The sequence below is a fragment of the Leptodactylus fuscus genome, chromosome 7, assembly GCF_031893055.1.
Source record: "Leptodactylus fuscus isolate aLepFus1 chromosome 7, aLepFus1.hap2, whole genome shotgun sequence".
Lineage (NCBI taxonomy): Eukaryota > Metazoa > Chordata > Amphibia > Anura > Leptodactylidae > Leptodactylus > Leptodactylus fuscus.
Genome location: NC_134271.1, coordinates 41582385 through 41594880, shown reverse-complemented (window position 1 = coordinate 41594880; position 12496 = coordinate 41582385).

Here is a 12496-nt window from a genome sequence, read left to right as displayed (position 1 = left end):
ATCTGACATTTTTTCCCCACTTACAAAACTAGAATGGGGATTGCATAAAAAGTTGCCAGTGCTCTGCTGACTAAATAACTGCAGAGCCCCAAACCTCCTCTGGCATCAACATCAGCACAGTAACATGTGCCCAGGGAGCTTAGTGGCATGAGTGTCCATGGCTGAGCTGCTACATGCAAGACCTACATCACCTAACACAATGCCAAGCATCAGACTGAGTGGAGTGAGGCTCTGTTCCTTTAGACACGTAAACACATGTCAGAGCGAGGTGCTTCAAAACAGATCCCATTGACTTCAATGGGTGCCAGCTTGTGTGTGCTACACATTGAAATCAATGGGAGGCTTTATAACCTATTGATTTCAATGTGTAGCGCGCGTAAGCTGGCACCCATTGAAGTCAATGGGATCTGTTTTGAAGCTCCTCACTCTGACACATGTTTACGTGTCTAAATGAGCGGCGCGTTACTCCGTGGGAATGGAGCCTAAGGCTGAGCCCCAACGTTGCGGAAACACATTTTTTTTCTTGCAAATTTTGCTGCGTTTTTTTGAGCCTAAGCCAAGAATGGCTACTAAAGGAATGGAAAATATATAGTAAGCTCTTATACGTCTTAATTCTGCTAAATCCACTCCTTGCTTTGGTTCAAAAAAACACAACAAAATCTGCAACAAAAAAGCTGCGTTTCTGCAACGTGGGGCCTTAGCCTAAAGCAGTAAAGCCTCCACTGGAAGTAGGTTTGGTGATGCCAGGAGAACGTTACTTCCCTGACTGCATTACACTAACTGTAAAGTTTGAGCAAGGAGGGATAACGCTATGGGGTTGTATCTCAGGGAAGGGCCAGACAGCAGTTCCCCAGTGCTGTTGATGAACCTTGGAGGAAGGGGAATAAGACACAGTTAGCCCTGGTCTGAAACCCCCACTGTCCCTTCCTGCTTGCCGGTCGGCCTCAGGTTCCGATCCAAAAACCGGGTAGCCGTGACTGAAAGCCGGTGCACTGCACTGACATCCAGCCTCGCACTCTGCTCCGGATTGCCAATGAATGGGCCTAGTCCGGAGGAGGGAATTTCTTCAGGCTGAGTCGGAATGAACATCTCGCTTCTTTTCTCCGGGAGCCGGAAGAAACGGCTCCCGGAAAAAAGACCTGACTGGCTCCCATTGATTTCAATGGGAGCTGTCTTTTTGGTTGGGGGGATGTATTTAGGGGAACTATTCTGAGGCTTGTTCTGGGATCTGTATTTGCTCTGAAAAACGTAATAGGTCTGTAGGGAATCTTAAAGGGATATTCCGATGTCCCTTGCTCACCAGTCTTCGCTGCTGTAAAGACTTCTTTCTTCCTGGTTTTCGGCGTCAATTGGTGGGCGGGGTTTCATATGCAAAGCCAGCGGCGAGATGATGTCGCTTCTATGCCGCTGGCCTTGCCTGCGCGCTCCCGATGCAGCTAGGCATCGGACATACAGTTCTTTAATAAGATGGTGAGATCGGGCCGGGATCGGTAAGTGACACCGCGGGCCCCGCAAAGACTATTATTATACTCAGGGGACTTTGCAGACCCCCAAGTATAATGATCGGAGGCCCGGGAGAGGTAAGAAACAAAAAAAACTGTGTTACTTCCCTCTCCAGGCAGGCTTCGGCCTAGTTGTCTGACATCTCTGACGTCCCATGGCCTGCTTCCCAGGTCATGTGACGTCCGACGTCTTTGAAGAAGGACGACGGCAGAGGCTGACAGCGTAGGAGCCGGGGGACAGGTAAATAACAGTAGTTTTTTATGTTTTTATTCCCCCTGGGTCTCCGATTATAATTGTTTATGGGTGTCCACAGTGGAGCATAATACTGTGTGCAGGGGCCACTAAGGGACATAATACTATGTGCAGGGGCCACTGAGGGACATAATACTGTGTGCAGGGGCCCCTAAGGGACATAATAGTGTGTGCAGGGGCCACTAAGGGACACAATAGAGCGCCCAGGAATGCGGAGGAGGGGAGCGGTTGAGGTCTTCGGCGTTGGCGTTTATGTCAAAATTTCGCCACAGGGCCCCGCCATTCCTAGTTACACCACTGGGCCTAAAACTATGCTGGTAGAAGGCTCAAGTCACCTCAAGGGCCTTAATCTCAGTTTAAGGGCCTCTAATTTAATTTGGAAGGGCTCACGTGAAGGGCCAGAAAAGTAATTTTTGGAGGTCTCACCACATCACACACACAATGACAGTAAAGGGTGGAGGCTGGTGGATTTCCCACTGCCTATGCCATCTATGGTTGTCATGGGCAATGATGTGATTTAAAGGGGTGCATGCTAATGTTTCTTTAGCTTTAAATTTGTGGGGGTTTTTGTTTGTTTTTTTTTTGTTTTTTTTTTTATAAATCTCCCTATATTATAAAAATGAATTTCTGTCTGTCTGTCTGTCTGTCTGTCTGTCTGTCTGTGCTCTAATGCGAACCAAACGACTGAACCGATCTTCACCAAATTTGGTACAGAGATACTTCAGGTATCCGGGAAGGTTTAAGACGAGACTCCAACTCGCTCGGACGTACCGTTGCTGAGATACAGCATTTCAAACACAGTGCCCCCCCCTTAGCCAATACAAACCTGCAAGACTTTCACTCATATTCCAACTGCAATACACACGGTCACTCCACATGCACAATACAACACTGATATCCAAACCGAGATACACGCATCAGAGGATTAGATACACAGATCAGCACACAGTATCACACACCAGAGGATTAGATACATGGGTCTGCACACAGTCCCACAAACCAGAGAATTAAATACGCGCTTCTGCACACAGTTCTACACACTGAAGGATTTGATACGTACATCTGCACACGGTTCCACATACCGAAGGATTAGATACAGGCGTCTACACACAGTTCCACACTCCAGAGGATTAGATAAGCACGTCTGCACAGGATTAGATACGCACGTCTGCTTACAGTTCCACATGCCGTAGGATTAGATACGCGCCTCTTCACACAATACCACACAGGGGAGGATTAGATATATGCCTCTGCACACAGTACCACATGTCAGAGAATTAGATACGCGCCTCAGCACACAGTACCACACGGGGGAGGATTAGTTTTGTGCATCTGCACACAGTACCACACGCCAGAGGATTAGATACATGCATCTTCACACAATACCACACACCAGAGGATTAGATACACGCCACTGCACACAATACCACACGGGGGAGGATTAGAGATATGCCTCTGCACACAGTACCACATGCCAGAGTATTAAATACGCGCCTCTCCACACAATACCAAATGCCGGAGGATTAGATACACGTCACTGCACACAGTACCACATAGGTGAGGATTCGATACCTGCGTCTGCACACAGTACAACATGGGGCAGGTTTAGATACATGCCTCTGCACACAATACCACACGCCAGAGAATTACATATGCATCTCAGCACACAGTACCACACGGGGGAGGATTAGATACTCGTGTCTGCACACAGTACCACATGCCAGAGGATTAGATACGCGCGTCTGCACACAGTACCACATGCCAGAGGATTAGATACGCGCGTCTGCATACAGTACCACATGCCGTAAGATTAGATATGCACGTCTGCACACAGTTTCACTGCCAGAGGATTAGATACGCGCCTCTTCACACAATACCACACAGGGAAGGATTAGATACATGCATCTGCACACAGTACCACACCAACAAGGATTAGATACTTGCATCTAAACACAGTACTACACGGGGAAGGATTAGATACAGCTTTACTCCAGGTATCCATAACAACTGATCACAGGTTTTTCACGATACCCAACATGAAATACACATAATCACATGACGCTTATGGACATACACACAAACCACATACAAAATACACCAATGCAAAATTGGACAATTCTTATGGGGCCACTACACAAACAAAATGTAATATACCCGTGTGAAGCCGGGTCCTCTTGCTAGTTATTTATAAAACACAAGATTACAAATAAGCAAACAACAGGCACAAACACAACATGGCCGGGCCCGTACAGACGGGCTGGCAAAACAAAAACAGGCAAGTAAAAAAAGGAGGGAACAAGAAGGTCCCGGCGCTACCGTAATGCACCACTAGCGCAAAAGTGAATAGCCCATTGCAGGCCCACCTCCTGTCAAGACCTAAACGTCCCAGGGAAGAGATCTGCAAAGAAGGTTGGGATACTCAGGGCAGGGAACGTAAGGGAGGAGGAAAACTGCCAAGAAACGGAACAGCCAGTGAGGACACCAACCCCTCTGGATTTGGATTCAGAGTAATAGCCACCGTACGCAGTAGGGTACCCTCTCCCAAAAAAGCATCACTCGGATAAAGACAACATGAGTCTTTCCATCTCAGGGCATGCAGAGCAAAGATGATCACTTCCCCGTAGAGTTAAAACCAAACATGTTAATGGGGGTGAAATCAATGGAGTCCATGGCAGGAGTCCGGGACCCTGCAAAGGGCGGAAAGAAAGGAGAAAAAAAGGGGGGGGGGGAAGAAACAGAAGGAAGAAGGAGGGGGAAGGAAACAAACAGGAAAGAGGGTAACAAAATAAACAGCAAGACGAATCAGCAAATCCGCACCAAGCTAACCCTGGAGCGGGCAACACAAAACAGTGGGAAGGAACCCACCAATGCAGGTGTCAGAGGCACACCGCAGTATGCGCTCAGAGAGCTGCCAAACCTAACCAATTGGGGGGGGGGGGGGGGGGGGGGACACACACTACTTCGGGTTTGCTACCCGAACCCCAAGCAGCAAAACTGGATGCCCAAAATGCATAACAAACTGAAAGGAGGGGGTCAGAGACAAGAATCAGAAGCTGTTCCAGGCGACCATTAAGGCGTCCGAAACCCTGCACACAGACCAGTCAAACCATGCTATGGCAGCCAAATATAAGAGAGAATGCAGCATCAGAGCAACCCACCATGACGGCCACTAAACGGAGGCCGAGGGGGACAAAAGGGCATAAATGACCATGACGAGCTCCAGACCACAAAGGGAGAGGGGAGGAGGCAGGTTACACCGCCAGGGGCCAAAGACTACGGCTACACCTAGCGGGGCAGGACACTTGAACCTAAATCAACAGAGAAGCATACAAAATATATCAAGGGTAAGTCACAGTCAGAGCCAGCAGGCAAAACCAGCCCTAGGAAAGAAAACTGTCACAGTATATCCATTATCATGTAGAAGCCTGCAAGAAGACATTCTGCAAAGGTACATCCTTTCGGGATGGGATGGGAGGCAGCAGCGGATACTCCAACCAGTCCGGCAGATGAAGATCAGGTAGGTCCAGAAACTGTGCTAACAGAGAAGCTTGATCGGGAGAATGAAGGGCAAACACCGCCACATTATGGTGGATCTGGAGATGAAAAGGATGTCCCCAGCGGTAGATGGCTCCAGAGTCCAGAATCATCTGCAAGGTCGGTTTAAGGAGACGGCGCATGGCCAGTGTGCGATGAGAGACATCGGGAAGCAAATGAATCTGATTATCCAGAAACGATACCGGGCCATGCTTTCAGGCAGCCTGGAGAATGTCCTCCTTCTCCCTGTAGAAGTGCATACTGCAAAGGACGTCACATGGCTCTGTAGTAGTGGTGCGTCGGAAGCAGAGTACATGGTGAATCCTGTCAATATTTATCTCAGTGTCCATGGGGCGAAAGAGGACAGTGTTAAAAATGGAGGTGTCAACAGCACGAAGCTCAGCAGCCAGAGCCGAGTCAGGAATGCCCCAGAGCTTAAAGGGGTATTCCCACGTCGCATACTCACCAGTCTTTACTGCTGTAAAATCTTCTTTCTTCCTGGTTTCTTGCATCATTTGGTGGGTGGGATTTCACATGCAACCTGTCGTTTAGCTCCGCCCCCAAATTCATGTGTAGCTCCGCCCACCCATATTGGACTATGAAGTACAGGCAGCAGCAACTCTATTCTGTTACATACAGAGACTGCCTGTCTCTGCCATAATGAACACAACTGAATTAGCTAGCCTGATAACTGGGAGAACAGAAGAAATGAAAGCAGCTCCTCTCCTCTATCTGCTAACAGGGAGCTAGGTCATGTAGTGTAGACACAGGAATAGCTAGAAACACAGGCTCGCTCCCGCGCACTTAGCCCCTCCTCCCTCCCCCCTGAGAGCAGGCAGATACATCACTTGACTCTTGAGCAGCTAAGTCAGGGCTGTGGCCACAAAGAATTGAATAAAGTAAGATAGTGGACAAACAAAGCAGTTTTGCTGAAGCAATGTATTTAGGAAAAGTCTTACATCCACATTAACAAGCAGTATAGATAGGATCCTTGTGATGGGACAACCCCTTTGATACTGTTTCGGCAGCCTCTGTTCTCTTGATCATCCACTTGAAGGAGGACATGGCGGTTAAATGAACGCTGTGTGGCCAAGGAATGCTCTACCACTTACCATGAAAAACGCAGTAACTGACGCGTTTCGGGACCCTAAGGACCAGGTCTCGCTATGAATAAGGGTCCTTAGGGTCCCAAAACGCATCAGTTACTGCGTTTTTAATTGCACATTTTTTTTCTTTCTTTCACCATGTGTTATCCTTATATTGTTTGAGTTGCTGTCTATGGCTATTTTTAACCTTTTCTGATGGATTAAAAGTTACGTATTAAAAACACCCAAGTGATGCAGATCCTTCTATCTGTTGTTGGAAAAGTTATTTAAATATGTGCTGGGTCTCCGCTGCATTATACTTCAGAGACAAGAAAGAGAACCTAGCACACCGGGGGAAAAATAAACTACCATGTGGATAATCCCCCAACAATTCCAAATGGTCCTCAAAAAGATGTGTCCCAACCCAACAACAAGATCAAGGTAAAGGTTTAACAAAGGTAAGTGTAACACTCAACGTACCACAACAAATATAAAAAAAATAGATACATTTTTACAAAAAATACAAAAATATTTTATTGAAAATACAGAATGCATAAAATTAATACAAAAAGGACTTCCTATGAACGATAGAACTGTACAGGAAAAATACCATGTCAGCAGAATTGCACATTGCGATCCTAACTCAAATGCACCTCCAATATACATACAGAAGCATTACCATCATGTTGGCTATCATCACTACATACATTATTTGGACAAGGTTCCTAGTAAGGTTTATGGGAACCATAAAGTATATTGTCCATTTAAGGTGAAAACGAGTAGATACATAAGTAAATCACATAACCAAAGAGTATTTTGCTTAGAATCCCAAAATGCAGTAAGGATATAGTCGCTATCACCTTATGTATGACCAATATATCTCCAAAAGAGCTCACCTTCATCATCCCCTGATGAAGTCAAGCATTGCCGAAACGCGCGACAGGTGCAGTCAGCACGTGCCCAGGCTCTCTTGCCCTCCTTTGGCATATGATCCACTATGGGTAAGATGTATCTACTTTTGTGATCTGACTGCACTGTTGGGGATATATTGGTCATATAAGAGGTGATAGCGACTATATCCTTACTGCATTTTTGGATTCTAAGCGAAATGCTCTTTGGTTGCTATGCGATTTACTTATGTATCTATATCAATACTTCAGAGACTCATTGGTAATATCTGCGATCAGAGGCTTTCCAAACTTAAAAAAATGACCCCGCCTATACTGCCCCCTCTGCCTCTTCCAGTTATTTTACCGATTCAGCTCCTGCACAGCAAGATAACATTTGGGTGTCATGAGAACCTTTTCAAGGCTCCCAGGCCTGCCTTTACTATATGCCAAGTGATCTTCCTGACTTTGGTGGGATCCTTTAGACCAGGGGTAGGGAACCTACGGCTCTCCAGCTGTTGCAAAACTACAACTCCCAGCATGCATACTTACTCTGCTGTTCTTGGAACCCCCATGGAAGTGAATGGAGCATGCTGGGAGTTGTAGTTTCACAGCAGCTGGAGAGCCAAAGGTTCCCTACCCCTGCTTTAGACCCATAATAGATTGTTGTCTGGCAACAAGTTTCCTTTAAGGCCGGGTTCAAATGGGGTTTGTTTTTGTCCAGAATCCGCATCAGAATCTGGCTCAAAAAAACGCCTCACATTGAAATCAACGGGAACCAGTCATTTCCTTTTTCCGTGTGTGGTTTGTTCCCGCTCGCAGAAAACAGAAGCAACATACCCTTTCTTCAGGCGGATTCCGTAGCTCATTCAGGTGCGAACGTCCGCCTTGCAACACTCCCTCACGACTAGGCCCATTCATTTGGGCCTAATCTGGAACGAAATGCTGCGACTGGATGCCGGTGCACTGTATGCACTGCAGCGGCATCCAGTAGCAGCTAGCCGTTTTTTGGACCGGATTCTGAGGCAGCCTCCACGTCAAAATCCAGTCCAAAAAAACCACTTGTGGACACGGCCTGAAGTTTTTTTGACAACCCTGCCTGAAGGAAATCGAGGCATTAGCACTAGGATTATTAGCAAATAAGAAAAAGACTTTACTTTCTATCATCTGACTCTCAATAGCCAGCCAGTCAGATATAGATTCCTCCCCACTGGGTATAGAACTGGGCCCTGAGATAGAAGATATACCCTCTCTGGCAACTCCCAATTGAAAGCTTCTGGAGCCAGAAGAGCCACCAGCTCTTTGGTCAGGTTTTCTGTTCTGGTGTATGTAATCTGATGAAAAACTTGCTAATTCAGGACATCATCATTCATCACCTGAGACATCTACTTCAAGGGGGACATGATAATATGTGTCAAGCAGATCCAGAGTCACCACAGAATTAAAGGGGGTTTCTCATTAACGTATCCACATTTAAATTTGTAAGCCATTAAAAGTTGTTGTTTTTTTTAAATTTACCGGTAAGTAATTAAAAATTTTGTACGTTTCAATGATTTTCTCAAATCATCATGGGCACAATCCTTTGTCTTGATCAGTTGGCAAACAATACGACCATGAATGCCCATTCCCAGTAATTGCCGCATGTATTGTGCTGACGCCGTTTAGCAGCTGACTGCATGTTTTATGCAGCACAACACATGCAGATTATCAGAGGCACATCACCTGTGTGTCCGGGGATGTGCTGCCCATACAGGTAAATGGGGGAGGGGCCATTGCAGTAGAAATTGCTTCTTCCCCATGTACTGTGTACCAGTCAGTGTAATAGTTCGATGTAAATGAGCGCTGACATTGTCTATTGATCAGCACTTGTTCAGAGAGAAGAGGGCTGCCTTCTGGAGAAACAGACGACTGATCAAAGTGTTGTGGGAGTGAGAAGGGATTCTCTGAGACTTTGAGGATAAGCTATCAGTATCAGGTCATCGGTGTCTGACTCCTGGGACCCAAATTGTTCTGTATGATACAGCCCCTTCAGCCAACTGGTGGTCAATCTTGTTCTGATTCACAATATGAACAGGCATGGAAATTTGGCTTATGGGGTTGGGTGTGTTCCTGTATGTGTGTGGTTGGGGGGGTTTGGAATCATAGCAGGTAGTGATCCCTAGTAATAATGACAAATAGAAATGCATTCTACAGTGGAGGAAGCTTTACACCTGTTCTTCACTGCGCTGTACAGCGAAAAATTAAACAAAATATATATTTGCGAGTATCCATAAAGAACCAAAATAGGAAAAAAACAAGGATGTGTGAAAATCCAAAAATAGGCATTTTAAAACGACACAATCTTTACTTATATAGTTGTCTAAAAAGATCTAAAGTACAAATAGCTAAAACCAAAGCTAAAGTTTACCTCTTAAAGGGATTCTATCATTAGAATCCCTTTTTTCATACCTACCACGTCGAAATAACCTTATGAAAGGCTATTGTTCTCCTACATTTAGAAATCTTCTCCATGCCGATGATATTCCCAGTTTTCACCATATGCAAATGAGTCTCTAGACAGCACTAGGGGCGTCCCCTGTGCTGCCTGCAGACTCTCCATTGACGTCCTCCATCTTCTTCTCAATACTGCTTCTTCTCCGCGTCTTCAATCGAAAGTGCCGACTGTGCAAGTGCGTCGGCCATTTGCCTATGGCCGAACGGACAATCACGTAAGAGGCCATAGGAAAATGGCCGACGCACATGCACAGTTGGCGCTTTCAACTGAAGACGCGGAGAAGAAGCGGTCTCGAGAAGATGGAGGGCATCACTGAAGAGTCTGCAGGCAGCCCCCAATGCTGTTGGAGCACAGAGGGACCGCCCCCAGTGCTGTCTGGAGACTTATTTGCATACGGTGAAAACTGGGAATATCACTGGAACAGTGGCGCGGAGAAGATTTCTAAAGGTAGGGGAAGAATAGCCTTTCTTAAGGCTATTCCGATGTGGTAGGCCTGAAAAAAGGGATTCTAATTATAGAATCCCTTTAATATTACCTTCCCATTGATGAGAAGGGGGGTAGTAGAACTTTACTGTATTTTTAGGAAGATTGATTATTGACCCTATATTGTATCGGTCATCTTCTCATATCCCCGCATATATCTCTAGTTTTGGTTTTAGCCATTTGCACTTTGGATCTTTTTAGATGATCAATAATGATTGGGTAGTTTTAAGATAACTATTTTTGGATTATCACTAGAGATGAGCGAACAGTGTTCTATCGAACACATGTTCGATCGGATATCAGGGTGTTCGCCATGTTCGAATCGAATCGAACACCGCGTGGTAAAGTGCGCCAAAATTCGATTCCCCTCCCACCTTCCCTGGCGCCTTTTTTGCACCAATAACAGCGCAGGGGAGGTGGGACAGGAACTACGACACCGGGGGCATTGAAAAAAATTGGAAAAAGTCATTGGCTGCCGAAATCAGGTGACCTCCATTTTAGACGAATAGTGGATTTCAAATCCGGGTCATATGAGACTGTGAACTTTGTGACTATGAGACAGGGATAGCTGTACAGGCAGGGATAGCTAGGGATAACCTTTATTTAGGGGGGAATGTTATTAAAAATAACTTTTTGGGGCTCTATCGGGTGTGTAATTGTGATTTTTGTGAGATAAACTTTTTCCCATAGGGATGCATTGGCCAGCGCTGATTGGCCGAATTCCGTACTCTGGCCAATCAGCACTGGCTAATGCATTGTATTGGCGTGATGAAGCAGTGCTGAATGTGTGTGCTTAGCACACACATTCAGCTCTGCTTCATCGGGCTAATAGAATGCATTGGCCAGCGCTGATTGGCCGAATTCCGTACTCTGGCCAATCAGCACTGGCTAATGCATTGTATTGGCGTGATGAAGCAGTGCTGAATGTGTGTGCTTAGCACACACATTCAGCTCTACTTCATCGGGCTAATAGAATGCATTGGCCAGCGCTGATTGGCCAGAGTACGGAATTCGGCCAATCAGCGCTGGCTCTGCTGGAGGAGGCGGAGTCTAAGATCGCTCCACACCAGTCTCCATTCAGGTCCGACCTTAGACTCCGCCTCCTCCAGCAGAGCCAGCGCTGATTGGCCGAATTCCGTACTCTGGCCAATCAGCACTGGCTAATGCATTGTATTGGCATGATGAAGCAGTGCTGAATGTGTGTGCTTAGCACACACATTCAGCTCTGCTTCATCGGGCTAATAGAATGCATTGGCCAATCAGCGCTGGCCAATGCATTCTATTAGCGTGAACTGAGTTTGCACAGGGGTTCTAGTGCACCCTCGGCTCTGCTACATCAGATTGCTACATCTGATGTAGCAGTGCCGAGTGTGCATCAGATGTGTAGTTGAGCAAAACTGACTCAGCACTACTAAGTCTCTGCATTCGCATAGGAATGCATTGGCCAGCCTTCGGCCAATCAGCGCTGGCTCTGCCGGAGGAGGCGGAGTCTAAGGTCGGACCTGAATGAAGACTGGTGTGGAGCGATCTTAGACTCCGCCTCCTCCAGCAGAGCCAGCGCTGATTGGCCGAATTCCGTACTCTGGCCAATCAGCACTGGCTAATGCATTGTATTGGCGTGATGAAGCAGTGCTGAATGTGTGTGCTTAGCACACACATTCAGCTCTACTTCATCGGGCTAATAGAATGCATTGGCCAGCGCTGATTGGCCAGAGTACGGAATTCGGCCAATCAGCGCTGGCTCTGCTGGAGGAGGCGGAGTCTAAGGTCGGACCTGAATGGAGACTGGTGTGGAGCGATCTTAGACTCCGCCTCCTCCAGCAGAGCCAGCGCTGATTGGTCGAGTTCCGTACTCTGGCCAATCAGCACTGGCCAATGCATTTCTATGGGGAAAAGTTAGCTTGCGAAAATCGCAAACTGACAGGGATTTCCATGAAATAAAGTGACTTTTATGCCCCCAGACATGCTTCCCCTGCTGTCCCAGTGTCATTCCAGGGTGTTGGTATCATTTCCTGGGGTGTCATAGTGGACTTGGTGACCCTCCAGACACGAATTTGGGTTTCCCCCTTAACGAGTTTATGTTCCCCATAGACTATAATGGGGTTCGAAACCCATTCGAACACTCGAACAGTGAGCGGCTGTTCGAATCGAATTTCGAACCTCGAACATTTTAGTGTTCGCTCATCTCTAATTATCACGCATCCTTATTTCTTCCCTCACTATACAACAACTATCAATTATCCGAGAAACATGATAAG